This window comes from Rhynchophorus ferrugineus, unplaced genomic scaffold (assembly GCF_030347505.1).
Source record: "Rhynchophorus ferrugineus isolate W39M unplaced genomic scaffold, kcgeb_rfMv2 rfM11, whole genome shotgun sequence".
Lineage (NCBI taxonomy): Eukaryota > Metazoa > Arthropoda > Insecta > Coleoptera > Curculionidae > Rhynchophorus > Rhynchophorus ferrugineus.
The window spans coordinates 31,690,186-31,716,430 of NW_027472590.1; the positions used below are offsets into that span (position 1 = coordinate 31,690,186).

Consider the following 26,245-nt stretch of genomic DNA (forward strand, 5'->3'; position numbering starts at 1 on the left):
ATGCGTGCAGGCCAAGGGCAGTAATGAATGAACCAAAAATACTGGATCGATTTTAATCATGTTTTCATTGAGTGACATAGGCATATATATTTTATGCCCGTGCAAAGTCGGAGCGGGCCGCTATGTTTTTATATACAACGTTCATATTTTTTCTGTAGTGTATTTAATTTAGTATCAGCATTGCACCCGTGCGAAGCCGGGGCGGGTCGCTAGTTCTTGATAAAACTACATTTAATCACTAAATTTTCCTTAATGCATTTGTAATATCTGCAAAACGGTTAGTATTATGTATCTCCTCATATATGTTAATCAAATGTTCATGGATATTCTGAACAATAACACACATGTTCGTAAAGCTTTCACACTCACTATACAATTAAAGTATATTAATTCAATGTGTCTGATCGAGCTCACACAAACCGAAGGTGGAATTTTCGACAATGCCTCTTTCCATAAATCCAGACAGTTCTGGTTTGAATATCCCTCTCGGCCTATGTCTATTGCATACCCCATATCAACTCAATTGGATTAAATACGCAGTGATAGGGAGGAAGACATAATACTCTGTGGCCATAACGTTCAGTAATCTGATCTACCGTGTATCTTTTCTCAGACTCATTTCTAATAAAGTTATTTGAAATAGTTCATTCTCTAACATGATTTTCTTGAAACTTATTTTATGTAGTTTAAGCTATTCCTTAAGTGCAGTATTTGTTGATGCACTTGTTGGGATTTCCCCACCAATGTACTATATATATGGTAGATATGGTGCATTATACATAAGAATAACTGATGGTTCCTCCAAGTTCTTTAAAAGATGATTTTCAAACTACTGTAAAACAAGTTATGGTTCATTTCTCCATGGTAGTCACCCTTGGAGAACACTAATTCTGCATCAGGAATAAAATTGTTCCTGTTTTCAGCATGAAGAACTATATGTCAACAAAGAATTATTAATAAGTGTTATGACTAACAAAACCTAATCGATAGTTATTCTAACGGTTACCTTTTTCCATCAACTTTTGTTGTCTTTACACTATAACATATTTATTATTATATTGCTATGAGTGACCCAATTTACCATTCGGGAATATCTATAATAATATATTTCTCATATAAATATACAAATTGATATAATAATTCTTCCTTGATTTTGTTTTATGTTTTTAAAAATTGTATTAAAAGCAATGTTTGGAAGCTCCATTAAACCCCTTCGTGCGTTATCTTTATACCACTTAAATTCTATATTACCTAACAGTGTATGAGGGATGTTCTACATCGATAACGCCCTTTTATAATACAGAGTTCGTAAATTAAATATATAATAACATCCGAAACAATATTTTATGATAATAAAACTTATTTCCTTCTGGTTAGAACTAAAATAAATACCACAGAATAATAATTTGTCAAAAAAATAATGTTATTAAGAATATATAAAGAAACTGGTGAAAAGAATAGAACCTAAATATATAATAAGCAATTAAATTTACTAAATAAAACAAAAATTTAAAAAGAAAAGAAAAATGGAAGGTATAATTTAGGTCATTATATAAAAAAAAGAAGACGTTCTTATCGTATTCGTCAAACATCAGCGAAAAATGATTAATTATCGTCGAAAATCGTCTTGCTAAGGTTTAATTAGCGGTCAGTTAATTGACTCGGCACCTAATCCCAGCACAAACATATCAATTTACGATAAATAAATGGCGTTTGGCTAAAAAATAAATCGGCCTTTTTCGCAACACCTCCCCCCCTCCACAAATCGAAATATTTCCGCGTGAACGTTATCCGACCACCTGTTGAAAATGGAAATTTATCATCTCGACGAAGGCCTTTTATTATTTGGCAATAACATAATTTATACATTCACTTCTGGCCGACGACAAATGGCGCATTTTGTACAATTATTATGTGTAAAGTGGTGTTTTTATCGCACTAATGGTTATTATTTAATTTAACGTGTAGTTTTCTATATGTTTGTTAAACGAATGAAATTAACATCCATTTTTAGATACCTCAGCATCATTTTAATGGTACATGAATTTATTGACACTTTTCTTTTGTACTTTTGTACTTGGATCGATCTATTTTATCTTTTATCAAAACCAATGTGCAGATGACTCATTTTAAAAAACTAATTTTTGACAATTCCACGTATTTACTTTACTCGGCATGAAAGTTACTTTTGCAAAAAAAAATGATTTAATAGAAAAACTGACATTTCAAATAATGTAATTTAATATGTGCGCTAAGACAGGTTTTAGTGGCAATTTAACATGTCAATTGAAAAGTCCCCGGTCTACTATAGTAAAACACATCTTTTTGGCAAAATTAGTATTTTTTATTCAACATAATTCTCTGACTGATTATAATGACCCTCCGACTTTTCGATACCATTTTTGTAGTACGATTTGTCCTTTGCTTCAAAATAGGCCTCAGTTTCGTCGATCACCTCTTCATTCGACGAAAATTTCTTCCCAGCAAGCATTCTTTTGAGATCTGAGAACAGGAATTAATCGCTGGATGCCCGATCTGGAGAATACGGAATCTGGTGGATGAAGAAGCAATTCGAAGCCCAATTCATGGATTTTTGATACGGTGCATTGTCTTGGTGAAGCGCCACTTCTTTTTCTCCAAATGCGGCCGTTCTTTGGCGATTTCGTGCTTCAAACGGTTCAATAACAATTTCACTGAGGGACATGTTCTTCTACAAAGGGTGAATGTTACATGGGTAGATTTTGTCTCATTTGTTTTGATACGGCACGTTTCCAACCACAATTCGAATTTGTTAAGATGAAGTTGGAGGTTTCTTGTGGCTGATATTGGATCCTCGTGGATGATAAAACCGCTGTATCGTCAGCATATGTTGCAACAGTAGTGTTTCTTGAGGTCGGTAGGTCAGCTGTATACAATAGATATAACAACGGGCCAAGAACACTGCCCTGCGGAACACCCGAATATATTGGGTGTAGGTCAGTGTATTCGTCACCCTGTTTGACAATAAAATGTCTGTTGTGAGGTACGATTTCAGCAGTTGAAAGTGCGTATGGGGAAAGTTTTTTCAATTTAACGTGCAGTCCAGTATGCCACACCTTGTCGAAGGCCTAAGAACTATCGAGAAATGCAGTGGAGCAATATTTTTTATCGTTTAAGTATTTGTTAATTTGGTTCACTAATATATGTGTTTGTTCTATTGTTCCGTGTTCACTACGGAAGCCAAATTGATGGTCTGGAATATTTCTTTCCTCTGCGATTATTTCGGGTCTCTTAACGTATAATTTTTCGAAAAGTTTAGAGATGGCAGGTAACAGGCTTATAGGACGATAAGAGGAGACGACTTCTGATTTTATCCCAGGTTTTAACACTATATTTCTCATGTGGCAGAACCATGTGAAATGGAGTGTTAAGAAAGTCAACTATGTCATTTTTTTCGGGTACGGATTAAATATTGTCTTTAAATGTTTAGAGAAAACTTCCGTTTTGTCTTTATCATTCCTAACGCAGGTATTGTTGTCAAGTTTAATGGGGGGATTATGTTGTTGAGGTTTTTTTATTTTTTTTTGTTACTTTCCAGAGATAATATTCCGTTGAATCAATTGGCGTTAAATAGTTTTGAATTCCATGATTTTGTTCCTTATTTATTAGCTCTTTCAGCTCATCTGTGGCCTTGTTGAATTTTCTCTTGTCTTCTTCTGTTATGATTTGTTAAGTTTTTCGCAACTTTCTCTTTTCGGCAATTTTTTGTTTAATTATAGATGAAATATAATTAAACTTTTGATATGTCGCGCTATCAGGTGATGCGTACCATGTGGCCTCTTTGTTATATTTTTTGCTGCTATTTCTATATCTCTTTCTGTTATGAGAGGTACATTTAGAGATATTAGACTGTTTAATTTCTCTATGAATAATGACCAGTTAGTTTTGGTACATTCATTATTAAATATATTTCTGATTGTTTCAGAAACCTTGAAAAACACCTTAGCAATTTGATATTCGTCATTATATCAGACACAGGGGAAATACCCGAACTTTTTATATATTTCTATTGATCCCCGATATGATTAAAAAGACCTCTGATATTTAAATGTTCATCTCAGGTCGCCCATCGCGATATACTGACATTTATCGAGAGCTTCTTATAACGTCGCCTCATACGCTAAACCGGACAATTACGAAATACTATTCGAAAATCTAATTAAAGAAAAAAAAACCGAGTCGCTCTAAAAGCTATAAGCCACGTGCAGGCGTTTGGTCCCATATCGATAGTCGGTCGGCCATCGCTGTCTGAGAGTCGTGTTCAGGCCAACAGCGGGGTGGGAGGGGTCGGAAGAAGGACGGCTCCCCACCATTCGCGGCCGTCGAACAGCACTGCCGATTGATGCTGCCGCTAACGGCAACCCATTGAAGTACACGCGCGATTGCCAGATGTTCTATTCTATACTGATATTATCCGACGTTAGAGAAACTAAATTCTCGCACCTGGTTTATACTTTCCATGACGATTTCCAGATACGGTGTCTTTTTAATAACTTTCCAAATGTCTTTTTGATTTTTTCCCTTCCAGATAACCCTATAAGATATATTACTAAGCCCATTTTAAACAATTTTTATTACATGGATTTAATTATATGGGGTACCGTCGTTTCCACTCGCGGCCTGCAGGGTATGGAAATCCTACGCACAAAATGCATGCCTCATCCGGAGAAATAGAGAATATTCATGTGTTCGTTCGACTAATTGAATTGAAATCATTGATATGTCAAAAAAAGACTCAAAACTTGGCACAAGGACTTGTACGTCGTCCCAAACGTTCCAACAGGAAATAAAATAGCAATAATTGTCATAAAACTGTAACAGCCACAATAGATTTATTTCCTGTGAACAGCGATATCACGATTTAAGAAATTCCTGTTAGAGAGATTCAACATTATGCAAACCGAAGATGCTTTTGTGGCAGATCACAGGATAGAAAGACTAAAATATCGTGCAGTACATATAAAAACCCCATCTGCAATGTCCACCGAGACGAAACTAAAAGATTATTATATCTTGACTGCAAAAATATTGATGTAAGTGCAAATAATAATTTAATGTCAAAATAAAAATATTTTATTAGAAATAAACAAACCGTTTAAATTATTAGTGTTTTATTTTATAACTTTGCAAACTTAGAAAACATCCCAGAAGACATCCGGTCTTACCCAGCCTGGTTACTGGCGTGACTGGGATCATTTTCCTTGTCAGATTTTACACCCTTGCCTAGGACAATCTTAAACTCACAAACTTAAATTTACGACCATGCCCCAGCAGGATACGAACGTCCAGTCGCCTTTATCACTGTGTCAACCCAGCCGTCTAAACGTAATTTTTGTAGCATGGTTCTGGAAAGATTAATAAAAAATTGCACAAAAATATCGGCTGGAATTGTAATTACATTTTATCAGCGGGATTAATACAACATTTCTTGGAAATCACAACAATGTTAAAATTTTTAAATTGTTATACTTAAATATGCGTAAAAAATTCATCTATTCATCTAGCCGATAATTAAACAAATTTAGACATAAATACCACTTTAGCTTAATATGGGGCAACTGTAATTACTTTTCAGCAAGAATTCAGTGAACAAAAAAGTGTATTCTGTATATAAAGATGTAAGAAAATTAATTCATAGGAAGTAGTCAACGAAGATGTAACTAATAATAATTTAAAAAAAATTCAGATATGCTTAGTACATAAGTTTATAAAATTATGTATGTATTACTGTTGTTCTGTTGAATTTGCATCCATATAGCAGGACGAGTGCAGGATAAATACATTAGCATTATTTCCGAAAGTAACACTAAATTAGACGACTTCTGTTAAATTAAGTTAAGAGCTATACAAGTCCGTGAAGTTTTGTTAGACTAAATCTTCAGACTTTCATTCTAAATCTTTAAGTTGAGTAACTTTCTTCAATGTTTCATGGCGGAATCTTGTATAGCTTCCTTACATTTATCTTTATTTCGAAATTTCTTTGTTTAGGCACGATTGAAGAAGATAAGAATAATAAAAAAATAATAAGAAATATAAGAATAAAAGTAATAAGAAAATTAACTTAAAAAATATTACCAACTCTTTGCTGCGAACTCATTTCTATACCGGATATAAACTATGTTTGTACTTAACTTGATGTTTACTTGTTGAAACCTAATCTACAAGTCTCCGCCATAAAAGTAAATACTATTTTATATATCATGACAATATAAAAGATTATTGTGTGATTTCAAGAACTGAAAAAAAAAACAGAAAATAATCTTACGAGAATTATCTAAGCATTGGCAATAAAACAAGTATAATTAATCGAAGAACTTTGTTTGGCACGATCGAATTATTAGTATTGTATACATTGTATCTTCAAGACAAAAAAATATTACCTTAATAAGAAATAAGAATAATAAAAAAGTAATAAGAAATATAAGAATAAAAGTAATCAGAAAATTAACGTAAAAATATTACCAACTCTTTGCTGCGAACTCATTTCTATACCGGATATAAACTAAGTTTGTACTTAACTTGATGTTTACTTGATGAAATCTAATCTACAAGCCTCCGCCATAAAAGTAAATACTATTTTATATATCAAGACAATATAAAAGATTATTGTGTGATTTTAAGAACTGAAAAAAAAACAGAAAATAATCTTACGAGAATTATCTAAGCATTGGTAATAAAACAAGTATAATTAATCGAAGAACTTTGTTTGGCACGATTGAATTATTACTATTGTATTCATTGTATCTCCAAGACAAAAAAATATTACCAACTCTTTGCTGCGAACTCATTTCTATACCGGATATAAACTATGTTTGTACTTAACTTGATGTTTACTTGTTGAAACCTAATCTACAAGCCTCCGCCATAAAAGTAAATACTATTTTATATATCATGACAATATAAAAGATTATTGTGTGATTTCAAGAACTGAAAAAAAAAACAGAAAATAATCTTACGAGAATTATCTAAGCATTGGTAATAAAACAAGTATAATTAATCGAAGAACTTTGTTTGGCACGATTGAATTATTAGTATTGTATTCATTGTATCTCCAAGACAAAAAAATATTACCAACTCTTTGCTGCGAACTCATTTCTATACCGGATATAAACTATGTTTGTACTTAACTTGATGTTTACTTGATGAAACCTAATCTACAAGTCTCCGCCATAAAAGTAAATACTATTTTATATATCATGACAATATAAAAGATTATTGTGTGATTTCAAGAACTGAAAAAAAAAACAGAAAATAATCTTACGAGAATTATCTAAGCATTGGTAATAAAACAAGTATAATTAATCGAAGAACTTTGTTTGGCACGATTGAATTATTAGTATTGTATTCATTGTATCTCCAAGACAAAAAAATATTACCAACTCTTTGCTGCGAACTCATTTCCACACCGGATATAAACTATGTTTGTACTTAACTTGATGTTTACTTGATGAAACCTAATCTACAAGTCTCCGCCATAAAAGTAAATACTATTTTATATATCATGACAATATAAAAGATTATTGTGTGATTTCAAGAACTGAAAAAAAAAACAGAAAATAATCTTACGAGAATTATCTAAGCATTGGTAATAAAACAAGTATAATTAATCGAAGAACTTTGTTTGGCACGATTGAATTATTAGTATTGTATTCATTGTATCTCCAAGACAAAAAAATATTACCAACTCTTTGCTGCGAACTCATTTCTATACCGGATATAAACTATGTTTGTACTTAACTTGATGTTTACTTGATGAAACCTAATCTACAAGTCTCCGCCATAAAAGTAAATACTATTTTATATATCATGACAATATAAAAGATTATTGTGTGATTTCAAGAACTGAAAAAAAAAACAGAAAATAATCTTACGAGAATTATCTAAGCATTGGTAATAAAACAAGTATAATTAATCGAAGAACTTTGTTTGGCACGATTGAATTATTAGTATTGTATTCATTGTATCTCCAAGACAAAAAAATATTACCAACTCTTTGCTGCGAACTCATTTCTATACCGGATATAAACTATGTTTGTACTTAACTTGATGTTTACTTGATGAAACCTAATCTACAAGTCTCCGCCATAAAAGTAAATACTATTTTATATATCATGACAATATAAAAGATTATTGTGTGATTTTAAGAACTGAAAAAAAAACAGAAAATAATCTTACGAGAATTATCTAAGCATTGGTAATAAAACAAGTATAATTAATCGAAGAACTTTGTTTGGCACGATTGAATTATTACTATTGTATTCATTGTATCTCCAAGACAAAAAAATATTACCAACTCTTTGCTGCGAACTCATTTCCACACCGGATATAAACTAAGTTTGTACTTAACTTGATGTTTACTTGATGAAACCTAATCTACAAGCCTCCGCCATAAAAGTAAATACTATTTTATATATCATGACAATGTAAAAGATTATTGTGTGATTTTAAGAACTGAAAAAAAAACAGAAAATAATCTTACGAGAATTATCTAAGCATTGGTAATAAAACAAGTATAATTAATCGAAGAACTTTGTTTGGCACGATTGAATTATTAGTATTGTATTCATTGTATCTCCAAGACAAAAAAATATTACCAACTCTTTGCTGCGAACTCATTTCTATACCGGATATAAACTATGTTTGTACTTAACTTGATGTTTACTTGATGAAACCTAATCTACAAGTCTCCGCCATAAAAGTAAATACTATTTTATATATCATGACAATATAAAAGATTATTGTGTGATTTCAAGAACTGAAAAAAAAAACAGAAAATAATCTTACGAGAATTATCTAAGCATTGGTAATAAAACAAGTATAATTAATCGAAGAACTTTGTTTGGCACGATTGAATTATTAGTATTGTATTCATTGTATCTCCAAGACAAAAAAATATTACCAACTCTTTGCTGCGAACTCATTTCTATACCGGATATAAACTATGTTTGTACTTAACTTGATGTTTACTTGATGAAACCTAATCTACAAGTCTCCGCCATAAAAGTAAATACTATTTTATATATCATGACAATATAAAAGATTATTGTGTGATTTTAAGAACTGAAAAAAAAACAGAAAATAATCTTACGAGAATTATCTAAGCATTGGTAATAAAACAAGTATAATTAATCGAAGAACTTTGTTTGGCACGATTGAATTATTACTATTGTATTCATTGTATCTCCAAGACAAAAAAATATTACCAACTCTTTGCTGCGAACTCATTTCCACACCGGATATAAACTAAGTTTGTACTTAACTTGATGTTTACTTGATGAAACCTAATCTACAAGCCTCCGCCATAAAAGTAAATACTATTTTATATATCATGACAATGTAAAAGATTATTGTGTGATTTTAAGAACTGAAAAAAAAACAGAAAATAATCTTACGAGAATTATCTAAGCATTGGTAATAAAACAAGTATAATTAATCGAAGAACTTTGTTTGGCACGATTGAATTATTAGTATTGTATTCATTGTATCTCCAAGACAAAAAAATATTACCAACTCTTTGCTGCGAACTCATTTCTATACCGGATATAAACTATGTTTGTACTTAACTTGATGTTTACTTGATGAAACCTAATCTACAAGTCTCCGCCATAAAAGTAAATACTATTTTATATATCATGACAATATAAAAGATTATTGTGTGATTTCAAGAACTGAAAAAAAAAACAGAAAATAATCTTACGAGAATTATCTAAGCATTGGTAATAAAACAAGTATAATTAATCGAAGAACTTTGTTTGGCACGATTGAATTATTAGTATTGTATTCATTGTATCTCCAAGACAAAAAAATATTACCAACTCTTTGCTGCGAACTCATTTCCACACCGGATATAAACTAAGTTTGTACTTAACTTGATGTTTACTTGATGAAATCTAATCTACAAGCCTCCGCCATAAAAGTAAATACTATTTTATATATCAAGACAATATAAAAGATTATTGTGTGATTTTAAGAACTGAAAAAAAAACAGAAAATAATCTTACGAGAATTATCTAAGCATTGGTAATAAAACAAGTATAATTAATCGAAGAACTTTGTTTGGCACGATTGAATTATTAGTATTGTATTCATTGTATCTCCAAGACAAAAAAATATTACCAACTCTTTGCTGCGAACTCATTTCCACACCGGATATAAACTAAGTTTGTACTTAACTTGATGTTTACTTGATGAAATCTAATCTACAAGCCTCCGCCATAAAAGTAAATACTATTTTATATATCAAGACAATATAAAAGATTATTGTGTGATTTTAAGAACTGAAAAAAAAACAGAAAATAATCTTACGAGAATTATCTAAGCATTGGTAATAAAACAAGTATAATTAATCGAAGAACTTTGTTTGGCACGATTGAATTATTAGTATTGTATTCATTGTATCTCCAAGACAAAAAAATATTACCAACTCTTTGCTGCGAACTCATTTCCACACCGGATATAAACTAAGTTTGTACTTAACTTGATGTTTACTTGATGAAATCTAATCTACAAGCCTCCGCCATAAAAGTAAATACTATTTTATATATCAAGACAATATAAAAGATTATTGTGTGATTTTAAGAACTGAAAAAAAAACAGAAAATAATCTTACGAGAATTATCTAAGCATTGGTAATAAAACAAGTATAATTAATCGAAGAACTTTGTTTGGCACGATTGAATTATTACTATTGTATTCATTGTATCTCCAAGACAAAAAAATATTACCAACTCTTTGCTGCGAACTCATTTCTATACCGGATATAAACTATGTTTGTACTTAACTTGATGTTTACTTGATGAAACCTAATCTACAAGTCTCCGCCATAAAAGTAAATACTATTTTATATATCATGACAATATAAAAGATTATTGTGTGATTTCAAGAACTGAAAAAAAAAACAGAAAATAATCTTACGAGAATTATCTAAGCATTGGCAATAAAACAAGTATAATTAATCGAAGAACTTTGTTTGGCACGATTGAATTATTAGTATTGTATTCATTGTATCTCCAAGACAAAAAAATATTACCAACTCTTTGCTGCGAACTCATTTCTATACCGGATATAAACTATGTTTGTACTTAACTTGATGTTTACTTGATGAAACCTAATCTACAAGTCTCCGCCATAAAAGTAAATACTATTTTATATATCATGACAATATAAAAGATTATTGTGTGATTTCAAGAACTGAAAAAAAAAACAGAAAATAATCTTACGAGAATTATCTAAGCATTGGTAATAAAACAAGTATAATTAATCGAAGAACTTTGTTTGGCACGATTGAATTATTACTATTGTATTCATTGTATCTCCAAGACAAAAAAATATTACCAACTCTTTGCTGCGAACTCATTTCTATACCGGATATAAACTATGTTTGTACTTAACTTGATGTTTACTTGATGAAACCTAATCTACAAGTCTCCGCCATAAAAGTAAATACTATTTTATATATCATGACAATATAAAAGATTATTGTGTGATTTCAAGAACTGAAAAAAAAAACAGAAAATAATCTTACGAGAATTATCTAAGCATTGGTAATAAAACAAGTATAATTAATCGAAGAACTTTGTTTGGCACGATTGAATTATTACTATTGTATTCATTGTATCTCCAAGACAAAAAAATATTACCAACTCTTTGCTGCGAACTCATTTCTATACCGGATATAAACTATGTTTGTACTTAACTTGATGTTTACTTGATGAAACCTAATCTACAAGTCTCCGCCATAAAAGTAAATACTATTTTATATATCAAGACAATATAAAAGATTATTGTGTGATTTTAAGAACTGAAAAAAAAAACAGAAAATAATCTTACGAGAATTATCTAAGCATTGGTAATAAAACAAGTATAATTAATCGAAGAACTTTGTTTGGCACGATTGAATTATTACTATTGTATTCATTGTATCTCCAAGACAAAAAAATATTACCAACTCTTTGCTGCGAACTCATTTCTATACCGGATATAAACTATGTTTGTACTTAACTTGATGTTTACTTGATGAAACCTAATCTACAAGTCTCCGCCATAAAAGTAAATACTATTTTATATATCATGACAATATAAAAGATTATTGTGTGATTTCAAGAACTGAAAAAAAAAACAGAAAATAATCTTACGAGAATTATCTAAGCATTGGTAATAAAACAAGTATAATTAATCGAAGAACTTTGTTTGGCACGATTGAATTATTAGTATTGTATTCATTGTATCTCCAAGACAAAAAAATATTACCAACTCTTTGCTGCGAACTCATTTCCACACCGGATATAAACTAAGTTTGTACTTAACTTGATGTTTACTTGATGAAATCTAATCTACAAGCCTCCGCCATAAAAGTAAATACTATTTTATATATCAAGACAATATAAAAGATTATTGTGTGATTTTAAGAACTGAAAAAAAAACAGAAAATAATCTTACGAGAATTATCTAAGCATTGGTAATAAAACAAGTATAATTAATCGAAGAACTTTGTTTGGCACGATTGAATTATTAGTATTGTATTCATTGTATCTCCAAGACAAAAAAATATTACCAACTCTTTGCTGCGAACTCATTTCCACACCGGATATAAACTAAGTTTGTACTTAACTTGATGTTTACTTGATGAAATCTAATCTACAAGCCTCCGCCATAAAAGTAAATACTATTTTATATATCAAGACAATATAAAAGATTATTGTGTGATTTTAAGAACTGAAAAAAAAACAGAAAATAATCTTACGAGAATTATCTAAGCATTGGTAATAAAACAAGTATAATTAATCGAAGAACTTTGTTTGGCACGATTGAATTATTAGTATTGTATTCATTGTATCTCCAAGACAAAAAAATATTACCAACTCTTTGCTGCGAACTCATTTCCACACCGGATATAAACTAAGTTTGTACTTAACTTGATGTTTACTTGATGAAATCTAATCTACAAGCCTCCGCCATAAAAGTAAATACTATTTTATATATCAAGACAATATAAAAGATTATTGTGTGATTTTAAGAACTGAAAAAAAAACAGAAAATAATCTTACGAGAATTATCTAAGCATTGGTAATAAAACAAGTATAATTAATCGAAGAACTTTGTTTGGCACGATTGAATTATTACTATTGTATTCATTGTATCTCCAAGACAAAAAAATATTACCAACTCTTTGCTGCGAACTCATTTCTATACCGGATATAAACTATGTTTGTACTTAACTTGATGTTTACTTGATGAAACCTAATCTACAAGTCTCCGCCATAAAAGTAAATACTATTTTATATATCATGACAATATAAAAGATTATTGTGTGATTTCAAGAACTGAAAAAAAAAACAGAAAATAATCTTACGAGAATTATCTAAGCATTGGCAATAAAACAAGTATAATTAATCGAAGAACTTTGTTTGGCACGATTGAATTATTAGTATTGTATTCATTGTATCTCCAAGACAAAAAAATATTACCAACTCTTTGCTGCGAACTCATTTCTATACCGGATATAAACTATGTTTGTACTTAACTTGATGTTTACTTGATGAAACCTAATCTACAAGTCTCCGCCATAAAAGTAAATACTATTTTATATATCATGACAATATAAAAGATTATTGTGTGATTTCAAGAACTGAAAAAAAAAACAGAAAATAATCTTACGAGAATTATCTAAGCATTGGTAATAAAACAAGTATAATTAATCGAAGAACTTTGTTTGGCACGATTGAATTATTACTATTGTATTCATTGTATCTCCAAGACAAAAAAATATTACCAACTCTTTGCTGCGAACTCATTTCTATACCGGATATAAACTATGTTTGTACTTAACTTGATGTTTACTTGATGAAACCTAATCTACAAGTCTCCGCCATAAAAGTAAATACTATTTTATATATCATGACAATATAAAAGATTATTGTGTGATTTCAAGAACTGAAAAAAAAAACAGAAAATAATCTTACGAGAATTATCTAAGCATTGGTAATAAAACAAGTATAATTAATCGAAGAACTTTGTTTGGCACGATTGAATTATTACTATTGTATTCATTGTATCTCCAAGACAAAAAAATATTACCAACTCTTTGCTGCGAACTCATTTCTATACCGGATATAAACTATGTTTGTACTTAACTTGATGTTTACTTGATGAAACCTAATCTACAAGTCTCCGCCATAAAAGTAAATACTATTTTATATATCAAGACAATATAAAAGATTATTGTGTGATTTTAAGAACTGAAAAAAAAACAGAAAATAATCTTACGAGAATTATCTAAGCATTGGTAATAAAACAAGTATAATTAATCGAAGAACTTTGTTTGGCACGATTGAATTATTACTATTGTATTCATTGTATCTCCAAGACAAAAAAATATTACCAACTCTTTGCTGCGAACTCATTTCTATACCGGATATAAACTATGTTTGTACTTAACTTGATGTTTACTTGATGAAACCTAATCTACAAGTCTCCGCCATAAAAGTAAATACTATTTTATATATCATGACAATATAAAAGATTATTGTGTGATTTCAAGAACTGAAAAAAAAACAGAAAATAATCTTACGAGAATTATCTAAGCATTGGCAATAAAACAAGTATAATTAATCGAAGAACTTTGTTTGGCACGATTGAATTATTAGTATTGTATTCATTGTATCTCCAAGACAAAAAAATATTACCTTAATAAGAAATAAGAATAATAAAAAAGTAATAAGAAATATAAGAATAAAAGTAATCAGAAAATTAACGTAAAAATATTACCAACTCTTTGCTGCGAACTCATTTCTATACCGGATATAAACTATGTTTGTACTTAACTTGATGTTTACTTGTTGAAACCTAATCTACAAGTCTCCGCCATAAAAGTAAATACTATTTTATATATCATGACAATATAAAAGATTATTGTGTGATTTCAAGAACTGAAAAAAAAAACAGAAAATAATCTTACGAGAATTATCTAAGCATTGGCAATAAAACAAGTATAATTAATCGAAGAACTTTGTTTGGCACGATTGAATTATTAGTATTGTATTCATTGTATCTCCAAGACAAAAAAATATTACCAACTCTTTGCTGCGAACTCATTTCTATACCGGATATAAACTATGTTTGTACTTAACTTGATGTTTACTTGTTGAAACCTAATCTACAAGCCTCCGCCATAAAAGTAAATACTATTTTATATATCATGACAATATAAAAGATTATTGTGTGATTTCAAGAACTGAAAAAAAAAACAGAAAATAATCTTACGAGAATTATCTAAGCATTGGCAATAAAACAAGTATAATTAATCGAAGAACTTTGTTTGGCACGATCGAATTATTAGTATTGTATACATTGTATCTTCAAGACAAAAAAATATTACCTTAATAAGAAATAAGAATAATAAAAAAGTAATAAGAAATATAAGAATAAAAGTAATCAGAAAATTAACGTAAAAATATTACCAACTCTTTGCTGCGAACTCATTTCTATACCGGATATAAACTAAGTTTGTACTTAACTTGATGTTTACTTGATGAAATCTAATCTACAAGCCTCCGCCATAAAAGTAAATACTATTTTATATATCATGACAATATAAAAGATTATTGTGTGATTTCAAGAACTGAAAAAAAAAACAGAAAATAATCTTACGAGAATTATCTAAGCATTGGCAATAAAACAAGTATAATTAATCGAAGAACTTTGTTTTGGCACGATTGAATTATTACTATTGTATTCATTGTATCTCCAAGACAAAAAAATATTACCAACTCTTTGCTGCGAACTCATTTCTATACCGGATATAAACTATGTTTGTACTTAACTTGATGTTTACTTGTTGTAACCTAATCTACAAGCCTCCGCCATAAAAGTAAATACTATTTTATATATCATGACAATATAAAAGATTATTGTGTGATTTCAAGAACTGAAAAAAAAAACAGAAAATAATCTTACGAGAATTATCTAAGCATTGGCAATAAAACAAGTATAATTAATTGAAGAACTTTGTTTGGCACGATCGAATTATTAGTATTGTATACATTGTATCTTCAAGACAAAAAAATATTACCTTAATAAGAAATAAGAATAATAAAAAAGTAATAAGAAATATAAGAATAAAAGTAATCAGAAAATTAACGTAAAAATATTACCAACTCTTTGCTGCGAACTCATTTCTATACCGGATATAAACTAAGTTTGTACTTAACTTGATGTTTACTTGATGAAATCTAATCTACAAGCCTCCGCCATAAAAGTAAATACTATTTTATATATCATGACAATATAAAAGATTATTGTGTGATTTCAAGAACTGAAAAAAAAAACAGAAAATAATCTTACGAGAATTATCTAAGCATTGGCAATAAAACAAGTATAATTAATCGAAGAACTTTGTTTTGGCACGATTGAATTATTACTATTGTATTCATTGTATCTCCAAGACAAAAAAATATTACCAACTCTTTGCTGCGAACTCATTTCTATACCGGATATAAACTAAGTTTGTACTTAACTTGATGTTTACTTGATGAAATCTAATCTACAAGCCTCCGCCATAAAAGTAAATACTATTTTATATATCATGACAATATAAAAGATTATTGTGTGATTTCAAGAACTGAAAAAAAAAACAGAAAATAATCTTACGAGAATTATCTAAGCATTGGCAATAAAACAAGTATAATTAATCGAAGAACTTTGTTTTGGCACGATTGAATTATTACTATTGTATTCATTGTATCTCCAAGACAAAAAAATATTACCAACTCTTTGCTGCGAACTCATTTCTATACCGGATATAAACTATGTTTGTACTTAACTTGATGTTTACTTGATGAAATCTAATCTACAAGCCTCCGCCATAAAAGTAAATACTATTTTATATATCATGACAATATAAAAGATTATTGTGTGATTTCAAGAACTGAAAAAAAAAACAGAAAATAATCTTACGAGAATTATCTAAGCATTGGCAATAAAACAAGTATAATTAATCGAAGAACTTTGTTTTGGCACGATTGAATTATTACTATTGTATTCATTGTATCTCCAAGACAAAAAAATATTACCAACTCTTTGCTGCGAACTCATTTCTATACCGGATATAAACTATGTTTGTACTTAACTTGATGTTTACTTGATGAAATCTAATCTACAAGCCTCCGCCATAAAAGTAAATACTATTTTATATATCAAGACAATATAAAAGATTATTGTGTGATTTTAAGAACTGAAAAAAAAACAGAAAATAATCTTACGAGAATTATCTAAGCATTGGTAATAAAACAAGTATAATTAATCGAAGAACTTTGTTTTGGCACGATTGAATTATTAGTATTGTATTCATTGTATCTCCAAGACAAAAAAATATTACCAACTCTTTGCTGCGAACTCATTTCTATACCGGATATAAACTAAGTTTGTACTTAACTTGATGTTTACTTGTTGTAACCTAATTTACAAGCCTCCGCCATAAAAGTAAATACTATTTTATATATCATGACAATATAAAAGATTATTGTGTGATTTCAAGAACTGAAAAAAAAAACAGAAAATAATCTTACGAGAATTATCTAAGCATTGGCAATAAAACAAGTATAATTAATCGAAGAACTTTGTTTGGCACGATTGAATTATTAGTATTGTATTCATTGTATCTCCAAGACAAAAAAATATTACCAACTCTTTGCTGCGAACTCATTTCTATACCGGATATAAACTAAGTTTGTACTTAACTTGATGTTTACTTGTTGTAACCTAATTTACAAGCCTCCGCCATAAAAGTAAATACTATTTTATATATCATGACAATATAAAAGATTATTGTGTGATTTCAAGAACTGAAAAAAAAAACAGAAAATAATCTTACGAGAATTATCTAAGCATTGGCAATAAAACAAGTATAATTAATCGAAGAACTTTGTTTGGCACGATTGAATTATTAGTATTGTATTCATTGTATCTCCAAGACAAAAAAATATTACCAACTCTTTGCTGCGAACTCATTTCTATACCGGATATAAACTAAGTTTGTACTTAACTTGATGTTTACTTGTTGTAACCTAATTTACAAGCCTCCGCCATAAAAGTAAATACTATTTTATATATCATGACAATATAAAAGATTATTGTGTGATTTCAAGAACTGAAAAAAAAAACAGAAAATAATCTTACGAGAATTATCTAAGCATTGGCAATAAAACAAGTATAATTAATCGAAGAACTTTGTTTGGCACGATTGAATTATTAGTATTGTATTCATTGTATCTCCAAGACAAAAAAATATTACCAACTCTTTGCTGCGAACTCATTTCTATACCGGATATAAACTAAGTTTGTACTTAACTTGATGTTTACTTGTTGTAACCTAATTTACAAGCCTCCGCCATAAAAGTAAATACTATTTTATATATCATGACAATATAAAAGATTATTGTGTGATTTCAAGAACTGAAAAAAAAAACAGAAAATAATCTTACGAGAATTATCTAAGCATTGGCAATAAAACAAGTATAATTAATCGAAGAACTTTGTTTGGCACGATTGAATTATTAGTATTGTATTCATTGTATCTCCAAGACAAAAAAATATTACCAACTCTTTGCTGCGAACTCATTTCTATACCGGATATAAACTAAGTTTGTACTTAACTTGATGTTTACTTGTTGTAACCTAATTTACAAGCCTCCGCCATAAAAGTAAATACTATTTTATATATCATGACAATATAAAAGATTATTGTGTGATTTCAAGAACTGAAAAAAAAAACAGAAAATAATCTTACGAGAATTATCTAAGCATTGGCAATAAAACAAGTATAATTAATCGAAGAACTTTGTTTGGCACGATTGAATTATTAGTATTGTATTCATTGTATCTCCAAGACAAAAAAATATTACCAACTCTTTGCTGCGAACTCATTTCTATACCGGATATAAACTAAGTTTGTACTTAACTTGATGTTTACTTGTTGTAACCTAATTTACAAGCCTCCGCCATAAAAGTAAATACTATTTTATATATCATGACAATATAAAAGATTATTGTGTGATTTCAAGAACTGAAAAAAAAAACAGAAAATAATCTTACGAGAATTATCTAAGCATTGGCAATAAAACAAGTATAATTAATCGAAGAACTTTGTTTGGCACGATTGAATTATTAGTATTGTATTCATTGTATCTCCAAGACAAAAAAATATTACCAACTCTTTGCTGCGAACTCATTTCTATACCGGATATAAACTAAGTTTGTACTTAACTTGATGTTTACTTGTTGTAACCTAATTTACAAGCCTCCGCCATAAAAGTAAATACTATTTTATATATCATGACAATATAAAAGATTATTGTGTGATTTCAAGAACTGAAAAAAAAAACAGAAAATAATCTTACGAGAATTATCTAAGCATTGGCAATAAAACAAGTATAATTAATCGAAGAACTTTGTTTGGCACGATTGAATTATTAGTATTGTATTCATTGTATCTCCAAGACAAAAAAATATTACCAACTCTTTGCTGCGAACTCATTTCTATACCGGATATAAACTATGTTTGTACTTAACTTGATGTTTACTTGTTGAAACCTAATCTACAAGTCTCCGCCATAAAAGTAAATACTATTTTATATATCATGACAATATAAAAGATTATTGTGTGATTTCAAGAACTGAAAAAAAAACAGAAAATAATCTTACGAGAATTATCTAAGCATTGGCAATAAAACAAGTATAATTAATCGAAGAACTTTGTTTGGCACGATTGAATTATTAGTATTGTATTCATTGTATCTCCAAGACAAAAAAATATTACCAACTCTTTGCTGCGAACTCATTTCTATACCGGATATAAACTATGTTTGTACTTAACTTGATGTTTACTTGTTGAAACCTAATCTACAAGTCTCCGCCATAAAAGTAAATACTATTTTATATATCATGACAATATAAAAGATTATTGTGTGATTTCAAGAACTGAAAAAAAAAACAGAAAATAATCTTACGAGAATTATCTAAGCATTGGCAATAAAACAAGTATAATTAATCGAAGAACTTTGTTTGACACGATTGAATTATTAGTATTGTATTCATTGTATCTCCAAGACAAAAAAATATTACCAACTCTTTGCTGCGAACTCATTTCTATACCGGATATAAACTATGTTTGTACTTAACTTGATGTTTACTTGTTGAAACCTAATCTACAAGTCTCCGCCATAAAAGTAAATACTATTTTATATATCATGACAATATAAAAGATTATTGTGTGATTTCAAGAACTGAAAAAAAAAACAGAAAATAATCTTACGAGAATTATCTAAGCATTGGCAATAAAACAAGTATAATTAATCGAAGAACTTTGTTTGACACGATTGAATTATTAGTATTGTATTCATTGTATCTCCAAGACAAAAAAATATTACCAACTCTTTGCTGCGAACTCATTTCTATACCGGATATAAACTATGTTTGTACTTAACTTGATGTTTACTTGTTGAAACCTAATCTACAAGTCTCCGCCATAAAAGTAAATACTATTTTATATATCATGACAATATAAAAGATTATTGTGTGATTTCAAGAACTGAAAAAAAAAACAGAAAATAATCTTACGAGAATTATCTAAGCATTGGCAATAAAACAAGTATAATTAATCGAAGAACTTTGTTTGGCACGATTGAATTATTAGTATTGTATTCATTGTATCTCCAAGACAAAAAAATATTACCAACTCTTTGCTGCGAACTCATTTCTATACCGGATATAAACTATGTTTGTACTTAACTTGATGTTTACTTGTTGAAACCTAAGCTACAAGCCTCCGCCATAAAAGTAAATACTATTTTATATATCATGACAATATAAAAGATTATTGTGTGATTTCAAGAACTGAAAAAAAAAACAGAAAATAATCTTACGAGAATTATCTAAGCATTGGCAATAAAACAAGTATAATTAATCGAAGAACTTTGTTTGACACGATTGAATTATTAGTATTGTATTCATTGTATCTCCAAGACAAAAAAATATTACCAACTCTTTGCTGCGAACTCATTTCTATACCGGATATAAACTATGTTTGTACTTAACTTGATGTTTACTTGTTGAAACCTAATCTACAAGTCTCCGCCATAAAAGTAAATACTATTTTATATATCATGACAATATAAAAGATTATTGTGTGATTTCAAGAACTGAAAAAAAAAACAGAAAATAATCTTACGAGAATTATCTAAGCATTGGCAATAAAACAAGTATAATTAATCGAAGAACTTTGTTTGACACGATTGAATTATTAGTATTGTATTCATTGTATCTCCAAGACAAAAAAATATTACCAACTCTTTGCTGCGAACTCATTTCTATACCGGATATAAACTATGTTTGTACTTAACTTGATGTTTACTTGTTGAAACCTAATCTACAAGTCTCCGCCATAAAAGTAAATACTATTTTATATATCATGACAATATAAAAGATTATTGTGTGATTTCAAGAACTGAAAAAAAAAACAGAAAATAATCTTACGAGAATTATCTAAGCATTGGCAATAAAACAAGTATAATTAATCGAAGAACTTTGTTTGACACGATTGAATTATTAGTATTGTATTCATTGTATCTCCAAGACAAAAAAATATTACCAACTCTTTGCTGCGAACTCATTTCTATACCGGATATAAACTATGTTTGTACTTAACTTGATGTTTACTTGTTGAAACCTAATCTACAAGTCTCCGCCATAAAAGTAAATACTATTTTATATATCATGACAATATAAAAGATTATTGTGTGATTTCAAGAACTGAAAAAAAAAACAGAAAATAATCTTACGAGAATTATCTAAGCATTGGCAATAAAACAAGTATAATTAATCGAAGAACTTTGTTTGACACGATTGAATTATTACTATTGTATTCATTGTATCTCCAAGACAAAAAAATATTACCAACTCTTTGCTGCGAACTCATTTCTATACCGGATATAAACTATGTTTGTACTTAACTTGATGTTTACTTGTTGAAACCTAATCTACAAGTCTCCGCCATAAAAGTAAATACTATTTTATATATCATGACAATATAAAAGATTATTGTGTGATTTCAAGAACTGAAAAAAAAAACAGAAAATAATCTTACGAGAATTATCTAAGCATTGGTAATAAAACAAGTATAATTAATCGAAGAACTTTGTTTGGCACGATTGAATTATTACTATTGTATTCATTGTATCTCCAAGACAAAAAAATATTACCAACTCTTTGCTGCGAACTCATTTCTATACCGGATATAAACTATGTTTGTACTTAACTTGATGTTTACTTGTTGAAACCTAATCTACAAGTCTCCGCCATAAAAGTAAATACTATTTTATATATCATGACAATATAAAAGATTATTGTGTGATTTCAAGAACTGAAAAAAAAAACAGAAAATAATCTTACGAGAATTATCTAAGCATTGGCAATAAAACAAGTATAATTAATCGAAGAACTTTGTTTGACACGATTGAATTATTAGTATTGTATTCATTGTATCTCCAAGACAAAAAAATATTACCAACTCTTTGCTGCGAACTCATTTCTATACCGGATATAAACTATGTTTGTACTTAACTTGATGTTTACTTGTTGAAACCTAATTTACAAGCCTCCGCCATAAAAGTAAATACTATTTTATATATCATGACAATGTAAAAGATTATTGTGTGGTTCCAAGAACTGAAAAAAAAACAATCTTACGAGAATTATCAAACTGTTATTATCAGCTCGTTATTAGCTTTAATACTACTCCTGTTTAAGTCATATATTTTTCATGATTGTTTCTTATATGACTTAAATTAAAACCTTGAAGCCAAAATAATCAGTTTCGTAATATTCGTACTAATACACTTAATTAATATACAGAAGTTTTCAAGTGCAGCATGACCAACTTGAGACACGAAAGTGCGTCAAAACTTATTTTTTAATATTTATAGCAATATTTTAATGCAAAGTTTTGGGTTTCTTCGTAGATTCATTTGATTTTGAGGGCATCGCACAGCGATAAGAATTGATAATTAATGGGAAGAACTTTATTTTGACCTAAAGACATATTTGCATTTCATATATCCAAATAGGTTTTATCACTGACTGATACCTTCAGACTAACCAATACAGTTGTTTAATTTAGTCTGATCTTTTCCTGTATTCAATTTAACTATCTACCATTGAGATAGACGGAAATACCTCGTTGATTCTACTTGAGGATTTGACATGGGCATATTTTGAACTTTTGGGGTGTATTTTCCAGTCTCCAGTACGTTTGTGGATCTTGTTCTAGGAGAAATATGTTATAATCAACAGCTACTAGTAAGCTAAAATATTACAGCGTAATTTTTTGAAATACATATGGCACTCGGAAAACAACGCCTATTATTCGATAGCTAACTTCGTACTGTGCAACTCCGTACCAACAAAATGACGGTATATAAAGCCATCATCAAGCCAATCTGGACATGCGACATTCAACTATTTCGCAGAGCAGTCAACAGCAATATTGAAATATTAGAGAACGGAGCTGTGCCCGTAGATTGAAGCTCTCTCATAAAAAGATACAACAAACAGTTTAGTAGTTGGACAACATAGGTGCTTATTATTCCGAGATAGATTGCCATGACGTAGAATAGACCACGTAAAAAAATTACTGGACAATTGATCACTGGATGTGCTATAGTTTTGTCGCGTCGCTCGTCACTGTATTTACGTGCAACCTGTAAATCACAACAATACCATGACTAACCATCTTAACTCGTAGAATATAAAAGCTAATAATCAATTAATTTTTTTATTAAGTCGTCGTTAGTCCCAAACAGTCGAACTAGTCGATAGAAAAACCGGTGACGCAGTAGTAAAGGCGACAGGACGGTCCCCCTACTGTTGCGATAGCCTAGCCAGCGATAACTAGGCAAGAGTGTAAAATCCAACAAGGAAGATGATCTCAGTCACGCCAGTAACCAGGCTGGGTAAGACCGGATGTCTTCTGGGATGATTTCTAAAGCTGGTCACTCGCCGGTCGGTAGGCTTAATGCCGAGGACCGTGGTTCGGTTCTAAACTGTAGGTCCAGTCCACATAAACTCCTAGTTGTTAAAAGGAGACTTTAAAATATGTATATAACAATATAGCCAATAGAAAAAGAAATTGCGACTGAAAATAGTATTTACTATTTCAGTTACAAAGACACACTTTGATTATTTTTCTATTCAGCGATAACAGACGGAGATATACGAATTCTTTTCCGTACTAATTTTGTGAGGAAAAAGGCCGGAGATAATTGTTTGAGTTTCCGTGCTGTACAGATCAGTTAATTTTAAATAGGCAAGTGATAGCGCAAAAACAAGAATAGAACAACGATCCCATACACATTGAATCGTACTTAATATCCAGAAAGTAACAATGACATAATATAATAAAAGTAAATGGTTTGTATCTATTGCATTCCAAAATGCGCTTGCTATTTCTTTTCAACTGTGCCGTAGGTGAGACGGAGATGTATATAATTCTTTTCGAACATTCTTTGGGAAGTAAAAGGAAAGATATAATTGCTGCAATTTATTACCTTCAAAAATAACAGTCCAATTTTGAATGATAAAAATATTTTAATATTTTATCTATATGACTTGATTGCACAGATGAATGGAGTAATGACCACTAAATACTTGTATCGTATTTTCTCAATCAATCTATATCAATTACTTAACCATCGGTCCCTTTTTAAATACAATAATAATTTTATTTACCTGTAATAAAGAATATTAAGTATATAAGTATAAACGGGGCTAGGATGGCAAAGCTAGAACGTTAAAAATCAGTTGAATGAAACTAGTAGGTCCAAAAATAGTAATAGTAAGTACACGACTGCAACAGTCGATAGTAAAAAGTAGTAAAATCAGTTGGGCCGAAAATAGAGACTGAAACAATTGATAGTAAAAAGTAGTCAATTACTATAGTTGGGGACTATCGACTGAAAACAGTCGATAGTCAAAAAACTAGCTCAAAAATAGTAATTACTATTTTCAGTTGATGCACGATTCGTCTGTTAAATTCAATTCGTGATGTCAGACGAAGATTTACGAACACTTTTCTGTATAAATTGTGAGAGAAGAAAGGACGGATATAATTGCTTATTTTTTTCCAACGGTAGTATAAGCGAGACGGAGATGTACATATTCCTTCACGTACTAACTTTAAAAAAGGAAATAAAAAAAAACTAAATTCTATTAACATGCAATTAATAATTTAATTTTAAAGGAAGTATTACTTTTATATTTGAATGTTCTGTGGATCTGTAAAAAGGAATAGAATTTTTCTATGGAGAATGCTAGTTTCAAATAATAAACTGTAATAAATATGGACAATACAATAGAACTTAAACAAAACCTAAAAACTAAAGATGTACAATATCCATGAATACTAAATAAAAATTAAACACACCTAATCATAGAAAAAAAAACTAATTCATGACATAAGTAAAAATGATCGCATAATAACTACTAGAGCTTTTTTAAATAATGTAAATGCTTTATTTGTTATGGAACGGAAATATTTTGTAACGAAAAACGAGAGAGTAATCGATATATTACAAGAAGGTTAAAAATCAGTCGAATGAAACCAGTAGAACCAAAAATAGTAATTAAAAGTACAGGACTGAAACAGTCCATAGTAAAGAGTAACAGAGTCAGTCGGGCCGAAAATAGCTACTGAAACAGCCGATAGTAAAAAGTAGTCAATTACTAAACAGTCGATAGTCTCCAATACTATCAATTACTAAAAGTCGATAGTTCAATACACTAGTAATGAAAAATGTATGCTATAGTTTTATCGCGGGGTTACTTTCCGGCATAACGACTGCGTCGCCAATTAAATGACTGTTAATTATCCGGAAACTTCTACCAAACAGTTTAATTTTGCCCCACGAAGCCAACATTACCTTCTCGTAAACTCAATAAAACAAAATTCAGACGAACTTGTTGGATAACATCATGAAGACGGCCAGGCCAACAAGGCGCGGAGGTGGTCGACGATATTCAATCGTCAAGAGATAACCGATGAAACGCCCACACAATCCACCCCTGTAGTGCGTCACGGGTCTTGAAAGGATGCCGCTTTCAAATTTGTTCCGTCGGCCTTTCCTATCCTCCATCCCGGAAAATGCCCTCGGTCGGTTCT

At 29.7% G+C, this 26,245-nt stretch overlaps 1 protein-coding gene and 1 long non-coding RNA gene across 5 annotated transcripts in view; one reads left to right on the forward strand and one right to left on the reverse strand.

Moving 5' to 3' along the window:
- The window catches only part of Hers (Histone gene-specific Epigenetic Repressor in late S phase), a 211,161-nt gene that overhangs the window by 29,619 nt on the left and 155,297 nt on the right, over window positions 1-26,245 (reverse strand). The gene's annotated exons all lie outside the window — the stretch shown is intronic.
- LOC143204517 (uncharacterized) lies at window positions 24,789-25,117 on the forward strand. Its single transcript, XR_013007618.1, has 2 exons — window positions 24,789-24,959; window positions 25,058-25,117. It is a non-coding gene; the product is annotated as an uncharacterized LOC143204517 (long non-coding RNA).